Source organism: Cavia porcellus, unplaced genomic scaffold (genome assembly GCF_034190915.1).
Source record: "Cavia porcellus strain 051 isolate PalLab524CR breed Dunkin Hartley unplaced genomic scaffold, mCavPor4.1 scaffold_17, whole genome shotgun sequence".
NCBI classification, from domain to species: domain Eukaryota; kingdom Metazoa; phylum Chordata; class Mammalia; order Rodentia; family Caviidae; genus Cavia; species Cavia porcellus.
The window spans coordinates 68,595,824-68,605,307 of NW_026947500.1; the positions used below are offsets into that span (position 1 = coordinate 68,595,824).

The following is a 9,484-nucleotide window of genomic DNA, read 5'->3' on the forward strand; positions in this document are numbered from 1 at the left end:
GAAAGAGACATGAGCTGTCATTGGGCTCCAGGAACCAAAATTACTAGAAAGCACCAGTAGAAAGGAAAAGATCTGTTTATACTTGACATCATAAAGCATAAGGTAAATATGTTGAAATCTGGCTGTGCCTTCAAATCTGGATATTTTCCTAGCACAGCAAATATTCTGTGACATGGAAACACTGAACCACAGAGGTGCACCCTAATTCCTCCTCCTGGGCCTCTCACAGGACCCTAAAGTGCAGCCCATCTTCTTTGGCTTGTTCCTGACCATGTACCTGGTCACCCTGCTTGGGAACATGCTCATCGTCGTGGTCATCAGCTCTGACTCCCACATCCACACCCCCATGTACTTCTTCCTCTCCAACATATGCTTGGTTGACATTGGCTTCATCTCCACCATGATCCCAAAGATACTGGCGAACATTCACACACACAGCAAAGGCATTTTGTATACAGATTGCCTCATCCAGATATTTTTATTTTTGGTTCTTGTGGGAATGAATAACTTACTACTGACCATAATGGCATATAATTGCTTTGTGGCCATCTGATATCCCTTGAAATATGTGACCATCATGAACCCAAATGCTGTGTTTCCTTAGTTCTGATGTCGTTGTTTGCCATGCTCTTGGTCTCCCTCCTTCATATTCTACTAATGAAGCAGTCGACTTTCTCCAAGCACACAAAAATACCCCATTTCTTCAGTGAGCTGGCTCAGGTGCTCAAGGTGGCCAGGTCTGATGCCATTGCTAATGTCAGTGTCATCCTGTTGTACGTGTCAACTGACCTCCTGGGCGTGTGTCCCATCACAGGGATCCTCTTCTCCTTCTCTCAGATTGTAGCCTCCCTAATGAAGATGCCCTCCACAGAAAGCAAGTTTAAAGCATTTTGTACCTATGGATCTCACTTCTGTGTGGCCTCCTTGTTCTATGGAACAGGCCTTGGGGTTTACCTCAGTTCTGCGGGGACCCATTCTCCCCAAGAAGGCTCTGTGCCTCTGTGATGTGTACTGTGGTGACCTCCATGCTGAGCCCATTCATCTACAGCCTAAGGAACAAAGATGTGACTGGGGCTCTTGGGAAACTTCTCAGGAGAGCAGCCTCTCATCCTTAATGGCTCACTGCTTTTAGAATTAACTGAACATCATGTACCCTGAAACAAACACTGAGAATTTGTGAACCCTGTATTTTTTTTCTTTTCACAATGACATCCTTAAGTGTTTGTATTTGCGAAGCCTCTATGACTTTCCATTTGGTGTTATTCTATTTGTTTCTTCTCCACAGTGCTCTCAGAAGTTTTCCTTTAAACTTTTCTTCCCTCTGCACATTTCATAAATTTATAAGTCTGGTAAAATTTCCTGTGGGCATTCCTGACATTTCCAGCTTCATGTAATGTACTTGTATCATCTGTTGCTTTGCTCAAACATTTCACTTAAATGTTAATGTTTTTATGTGTTTGTGTGCTACAGAAGAAATGGAGTGAAAATCATCACAGTTGAAGTTTTACCATAGCTGAAGTGTAAGTCTGATTTTGCATGCCTTCATACTGGAAAGATTTCTTTCAAATAATTCCTCACATTCATCCAACTTCTGATTGGAAGAGGCTGAGAATGGGGTGCACAGCAGCTTGGAACTTGGTATAGAGCCCACACTTCTCATTAGCATTTGTTTGCAGTATGTGAAAATTACATTGCTAGTGCGGAGCTGGTGCATGCACACAGTGTCTTCATTCGCTCTGCTCCTAAACATTCTGCCCCTCCTTCCTGTCTCTCTATCTTTCTGTAAAGAAGTATAAATCAGTTAATTGAAAGAAAATAAATACACCTTGTGACCATAATATGGTGATATAATTCAAGCACAGAAGTTTAAATATTTTGGATTCTCTTACATAAGAAAATCAAAGTATGCAGAAGGAGCAAATAAAAGATAATAGTAAATAAGACATAGATCTTTTGTTAGTGGTAAGGGAATAAGCAGGTTTTCATTTCCCCATGACTAATTGAGCATCAATATAGGTGCTTTTTTGCAATGTATATTCTGTGGAGAAATGGCTTTTCAAGTCTCTTTTTAAGGCTCATGTTGCAAGAGTGTAGTGTTCACTTTTACGTCTGATCTGTCAGTTTTATTTGGACATTCTCAAAATAAGGCTTTTATCAGACATGTGTTGTATAAATATGTCTCCTCTCTTATGTATTATCTATTTATTTTAAGTATGGAGTTTATTGTTATAAAGTGTATTCATCATGATATACAATAGATCTCTCAATGCTATTGCTCCTGCTCATTTTGTTTCTTTCTAGAAATGTCCAAAGAGTTCCTTTCCCTTTTTAATAGTTATTTATATTTTTTATAGTTGCTAGGTTTGATTTCCATATGCAGTAAAAACTTGTATCTCAAGAGATTTGTCCTGAAAGTATTTTGCAGGACAATCAAATATTTTTCAATCAAATCAAATAAATTTTCATCGATAAATGAGCAATGTCTTGCAATATGAGGAGTACTTGATTCCACACATCACATGATCCCAGCTGAGCTGATGGATTCCTAGTCTCTGTCGATGCCTCTCTGTCCATGTCTGTGTCTCTGTCCTCTCCTCTCCTCTCTTTTCCTCTCCCATCCCTTTTTGTCTGTCTATCTGTCTCTGTCTCTGTCTATGTGTCTGTCTCTGTCTCTCTCTCTCTCTTCCCCACCTCCAAATGATTGTGATAGTTGTCTCAACAGCCATAGGTAATGGATATCTCATCTGCAGATGAGGAGGAGAAAAGGGAAGATGAAAAATCTCTCACTTCAGGTGAGATTAGAAAGATTTGTACAATGCAGGAAACTGAAGACTTTTGTAGAAAAGCACTGCTGGAAAGAATCACACAGCTGTAGCTGTGTGGGTGATGAATCTATCTATTAAAGAATGTCACATTTCTGGGAAAACCTCCAAAGAAAGCAAAACTAAGTGTCATTGGATAGCTTGCAAGTCAGAATTACACAAAAGAGAATGAATGATTCCACTGCACTCACAGACAGCAGAGGGTCCATCATGATAATGTCAGTTGTCTTACACAGCAACGCTCAGCTCTATTTTCTCCCTCACACCATCACAAAGATTTTCAAAGGCAACTGCAGGTTAATTTATTTTTGTTTATGCCTTATATTTTCTTATTTTGTATTATATTACAATATTATAATCATTTTATGTGAATATTTTTGTGTTTTGGAACAAATTATCTAAAATTACATTAATCCTCAAGGGGAAATTCAGTTTGATATACAAGGGTTTATATTACAAATGGGTTTCTGGAGCCAATTATGCTTGCAAATCAAGACTGTACTGTAATTTCTATACTTATCTCTTAACTGAATGTATTTAAATGTATTTAAAATAGACTTTCTGTAAAATATATTTCCAACTGTCCGGAGCCTTTTAAGTGTAATGCAATATCTTTTTGTATTTTGATTTTGGATTTTGTATGTAGGAAATAATTATTTGATCAATGTCATTAAGCCTTTCTCTTTGTTTACTTGTAGATATTTACTTTCAAGTCTTACACATAACTCTTTATTCTATTTTATGCTGTTATGAGTGTCTAGTTTGGGGCTTTTTACTTTAAAGTTAGTAAAATGCAACAAAACAAGACAGAATAAAGCCAATCAAGACAATACAGTGAAATTGGTACAGAATTTCAGAGAGGGTTACCAGAATAACATAGTTGGTACCATAGTGTATCTTGATGTCTTCACAATAGTTTTCCATTCAATCAGGTATAGCAAAATCAAACAAAACAGATCACTATAAAATAATTAAAGCAGAATATTCAATAGAGCAAAACAATTAATCAGAACAAAGCAAAACAGTGAAAACAATATTGACCTTCAAACAAGGTAAAAGGAAATCTCCAGTATTTGCTATATTGTGTACTGTCATCCTCCTGAGAGATACTCAAACCTATGGCCCCTGGTCAGTGTAATCAGCCCAAAAATACAAGCATTTAGTGGCTTTATGTGCCTTAGTTGCTATCAACTTTGATTGTCCTCGACACCTTCCAGTTGTTAAAGGAAGGTGGAGGGCACAGGACATCTAATTTCTAACCCACCCACCGGTAGGTTCATGGGAGACACTGACCTGTTCTCTCCCTGACCCACCTGTGGCTTGATCACACCACCACTTACCAGAAAGGCTGGCTCATTGCTATTTTGGTTGGTCCCCCGTGTTCCAACATGACTGATTCTTGGGAGATGCTAATTTGTCCTCGTAATTTTATTGTGTTATTACATTTACAAAGGAGTTTTTTCTCCACTGTGAGTTCCTGACAACTGGCCATATTTGAGTATAAATCTGTAAATTTACTTCATGGATTTCTATCTTATTCCATTATTACTTATTGTGCTTTCATGCCTGTATCAGAGTTTATTTCCTTAATAATGTTATTTTTGCAAAAATAAACCTTGCTATATTGTTTGCTGAAATTTAGCACACTGGTTTTCTCCCATCAAAACTACCGTGTTGTGTTGAGAAATAAATATGATTTTTGATGATCTCACCCTCTCCCTATCCTGAACACCACCTCTGAGTTAGGCCTTTTCTGTGTGGACGCCTGGCCAGGTGTTGTAGATCCAGTGCCCATCCAAGCATGATACCCAATAAGCAGCCAGGCTCCATGCTCAGAATGGAAACAAGTGCAGGCTCTGGTAGAAATTTCTTAATGAAGATGACCACAGGAGGAAGATGAGAACCATTTTCATGCTTGCTGGATTGGAGTAATCAAACTGAAGAGCCGAGGCATAAACTGAAGTTGTACTGGATTTTATATGATCTTGGGGTAAGTCTCAATTCACATCGTTTCTAGTTAGCCATATTAAATGAGGTTATCATCATCTCCAAGTGCTTTCAAATATTAATGCAATAAAAAGAGGTCAGGAAAGGCCACGAATTGCTTTGGTGCTTACTCTCCTGAGGAGGATGTTCATGGAACAGGTTCCATACACTAAAACAGGTCCACTTTTAAATGACTTATTTGATTTTATTTCTTTTTTCATGGAAAAATCAGCATTCCAGAATTTCCATTTGCTACCAATGTCACGTACTCAACCCTGTGGTACTAATTGGGTGTAGATTATTGTTCAATCACCAGAGTATCAGCTGTCTTCAGGAATTATCATCTGCACTCATAACACTGCTAACAATATTCCAGTATAAAACATGTGAGATTTTAAAGCCTTTAAGCAGTAAAATTGTAAAAATGTGAACTGTAAGCAGTAAAACTGAGTCATACTGTGCAATACTAATTTTGTTGTATTGCTGCACATTGTTTCATTTTTCCACACAGCTGGCACAGGCCCTAAGATCAGACTGTCTCCTGTCACAAAGCCTACTTGACAAACTTTTAAAATCCTCATCTGTTGGGAAGGAGATAAAGAGACTCAGCAGATAACTGACCACAGTATAAGTGACTGAACCCTACAAACCCTTTCTGGTAGAATGTGCTACAGTGAGACCAGTGTATGTACCAATATTTGGTACACAAAATCAGCAAATGACAGACGGTGAGATCCACAGATGGAAAAGGATTTACAACTATTTTCTGTGAATGTGATTTTAGAACGGTAGCATCAATTTAGAGTAAGAAGATAATAAATTTGTTAAAAAGTCATAAATGGTCTCACAAAATACTGAACGATATTGAAGAAGGGTCCGAAGAGTTAAGATTAAGTAGTTGAGAAATGTCACAAAAGAAACTAGAAAGTTCCACATCCTGTAAGTAGATAAACTGCAAAGTCACCCCAATGTACAGGTGACACTGCAAAACACTAAATAAAAATAAAACAGTAACAAGCAGGAGAAGCAAGGATTCAAACCAACTTGGAAATTTACAAGGAGATAGACTGCCAAAATCTGATCATAAGGCATTACATTCAGAAATGTGTCAGACATCCATGGAGAAAAAGATATAGACATATCCATGTCAGACATGACTGCAGTTAGGATGTCCACAATCATCTCTGGGGCTGTGTTAGATATAAAATACATGTCAGCCAAGCTGTGGTTTAAGAGGAGGAACACATGTGGCCATTGAAGTGAAGATCAGGGCTGATGGCCAGGATGATGAGCAAGTTTCCAAGCCCTGTGACCAGGTACATGGGCAAGAACAGTCCAAAGAGGATACACCACTGGTTGGAACCTCTGACATTCCAAGAGATGGAACTCTGCAAATGTGTCACATTTTTTGTTCTGTGCTGTGGACACATTTTGAAAAAGAAAAAAAAAACATGTTAAGAATATTAACTGTAGAATGGGGAACCAAGCAGTCACTATTAATTTGAATTCATATAGTCACAAATATTTACATTACTCCTTTTTCTGACTACTTATAAAGATTAATGACATATAGTTAGAAAACATTGCTATTACCCAGTTAACTTCTAGGAGTTTCACTAGTCTTTGATTTTATAATTCCTTTCCTTTGTAGATTTAATTTTGTCCTTTTTAATCTGTGTAATATAAGGGAGACTTCCCCTGTATTGAAAAAGGAAAGGAGTCAGGTGATAGGGAAATGGAAAGACAAAGAGGGATTTAAAGGTGGAAGTGACCAAAGTGTGTAATTTGAATTATGAATAATGACAAAATGAAACATGTTATTATGTATAATACATGTGCACTTGTAGAAATTGACTATAATATGAAAAATGGTTTGGGTAAAGCCATATTTTCATATCATCATATATTAAATTATTTTTAATTCTAATTGTAATGAAACAACAATGATTTCATTTTAAAACATAAATGTAAGCAGAGATATCTTTGACTTTGGGTAATAAAGTTTTAGATAAATGCAGAAGATGCCATACCAGGTTCTAAGTAGGTGTGCACCTGAGACATTGGAAGATGCTCACCAAGGTTCACTGTACTTGCAAATGAGGTGAACAGAAAACCAAAACACAAGAAGGGACCTGAAATAAGAAGCCTACCAGGTGAATTCTGGCATTGGGTTTGTTTAAGAAAGAAGCTGCATCGTCTCTGGGTCCTAGTGCCACTTGTATTCCAGGTCCATTAAGCAGGCAGATTTGGGGAAATTCTGATGAAAGAATGATTGGAGGGCAGCAGTGGCTGCTGGGCTGTGGTTAGTATCCAGTTATCAGCCTTCTTCCTGTACTCACTGTTCTAAGTCTTCTCCTGTCTTTACACCAAGAGACAGAGCACACAGCAAGGGAGTTATTCACAACAGAGGGACCCTCAGATCATGGCACTAACATGAGGAGACATCAGAGAATCATTCTGAGGGCAGTTACTGAGTTGTGACTGGCAAGCTCCAGGGACAGAGAGGATCAAGGCCATGGTCTTAGTTGGGGACCTAGAGCCAGACATTGAGGGATCCATTTGAAAGTGACATGAGAGACATAAGTGACTACAGGGACACAAAGAGAGTGTGACTAATATGCTCCAGGATGCAGGAAAGACAAGTGCAGGAGCAGTGACAGATTCTACCCTATCACCAACACCCCCATCACCAAGACCTAGGTGCCTAGGATCCATCCCTTAGATCAGCTTCCAAACTGCTGAGCTTAACACCCATACAGAATACCTCCCACTGCACACAAAAAGCTGCTGAATTTGGTGCCTATTTCAGCTTCCAGAACCTTCTTCTGTCAAGTTTTAAATGCCACTGGGTGCCATGTTACATAGAAAGTCTTTTGTGTCATGCACCAAGAGCTTGGTTCTGCAGAAAAACCAAGGCTTGACCTGGTATGCTTGATCAGAGTTGGGTAGTAAAGCAGACAAAGGCACCTGCTGGGACCATGACAAAAGAAAAGGGATAGAGATTGAGGAAACATCTCAAAATATCAAAAGAGGACTGGGGGCACTAGGTCAGTTCTGCTCTACCCTTCCCCCTCTGCTAGTTGAAAGTGCGTGAACAGGAGACAGAGTCAAGAACCTCTGACCAGCCCCACACAAGAGCCCAGATGAAAGCCAGCAAACAGCCAGCCTGCAGAGGGAGGGAAAACAGTCTTCAAAATCTATTCAGACCCCTGGGTGGTAAAAGAACAAGTCCTTGGCGGTATGAGAAAAAGTGCTTGGAGGGAAAACAGCTCAAACACTTACAAGCACACTCCAGTCCTCCTGACTACCACACAGCACCGGAACTCAGTGCACACAACGCTACTGGAAGAGAGGAGAGAGCACAATGACAGCATCCTAACTCTGCTGCAAATAAGACCAAGAAGAAGCATCACATTGGTGTTTCTTCTTTCTTCTGCTATTGATTTTTCAGTTTTATTGTTCTACGAGTGCATGTTTGCAGAACATAGTGATTACATTCTTTATGTGAAGTTTGGTCATGTGCATAACATATATCAACACCATAACTGAAAGGAAATCTAGTTTAATCACAGTACCTAGGTCTTAAATTCTCCATGGTCTTTTATCTTCTCTCTCTCTCTCTCTCTCTCTCTTTTTCTCTCTCTCTCTCTCTCTGTCTCTCTCTGCCTGTCTCTCTCTGTCTTTGTCTCTCTGGCTCTGTCATTCTCTCTCTGCATGTGTCTCTTTCTGTCTCTGTTTCTGCCTCTGTCTCTCCCCTCTCTTTTTCTCTCTCTCTCTCAGGAATAGAACTCAGGACCTCACATTTGCCACACAGATGCTGTGCCATTAAGCTCTAACTGTGGCCCTTCGTAGACTTTCTGTCAGAGTTCAGAACCACTGCCTTAAATAAATACTGGCATGATCAATTAATATTCCATAATATCATTGTTTAAAAAACCCAACAGCTTGAAAATGTAATGGTTATGATTTGTTTCATAATTAATATTTATCATAATTTGACTAATTACCTGTGAATTGTGAACTATTTTTGCTTACATGATTCCATTGACTTGCATACTTCTTTCCTAAGGGATACTACTGTAATGGATTTGGTGGACAGATTTGCTTCTCAATATTTACATGTCAGTATTGGTCTAAAGAGTTACCTTAAGAACTTTCCAGAAAGCACTTACAGCTCCTCTCAGATGTATCATGGCCCTCTTGCTCTTGCAATATGTTGGTAGATCTTAAAATGTAGATTTGACTCTCTGTGAATACATACAGCTGGACTAGATGCTTGAACTGACCCACGACATTGCCTGACAGAGGCATGTTATTAATTTGTAACTTTATTTCAATTCTCTTACTTCAGGTACCTGAGGAAACATACATTTATCACTCAGCTCTCACTGTGTGTCCATTAGGGGAAAAGGAACTAGAAACTTACATGAAGTAGTGTGAACACTACTCATGAGTGGTCTACTCATTTTTAAATGGAGATGATAAATACTTAGTTTAGAATGGTGCACAATGATACCTGAAAATTAAAAACGTATAGGATCCTGTCTCTGTTATCAATGTGTTTGCCTGGGTATGTTTGTAAATACCCAGGCAATCTATTCTCAGTGTTATAGCTATTTATTGATAATGTCTTCATTTGAGGTTCTTAATTGATCTGTGCTACACTACACTGACAG

General features: G+C 38.8%; 1 pseudogene; it reads left to right on the forward strand.

Annotated features, from left to right (window-relative positions):
* Positions 1–205: 205 nt before the first annotated feature.
* Positions 206–1,115, forward strand: LOC100734112 (olfactory receptor 7D4-like; annotated as a pseudogene).
* The last annotated feature ends 8,369 nt before the right edge of the window (positions 1,116–9,484 follow it).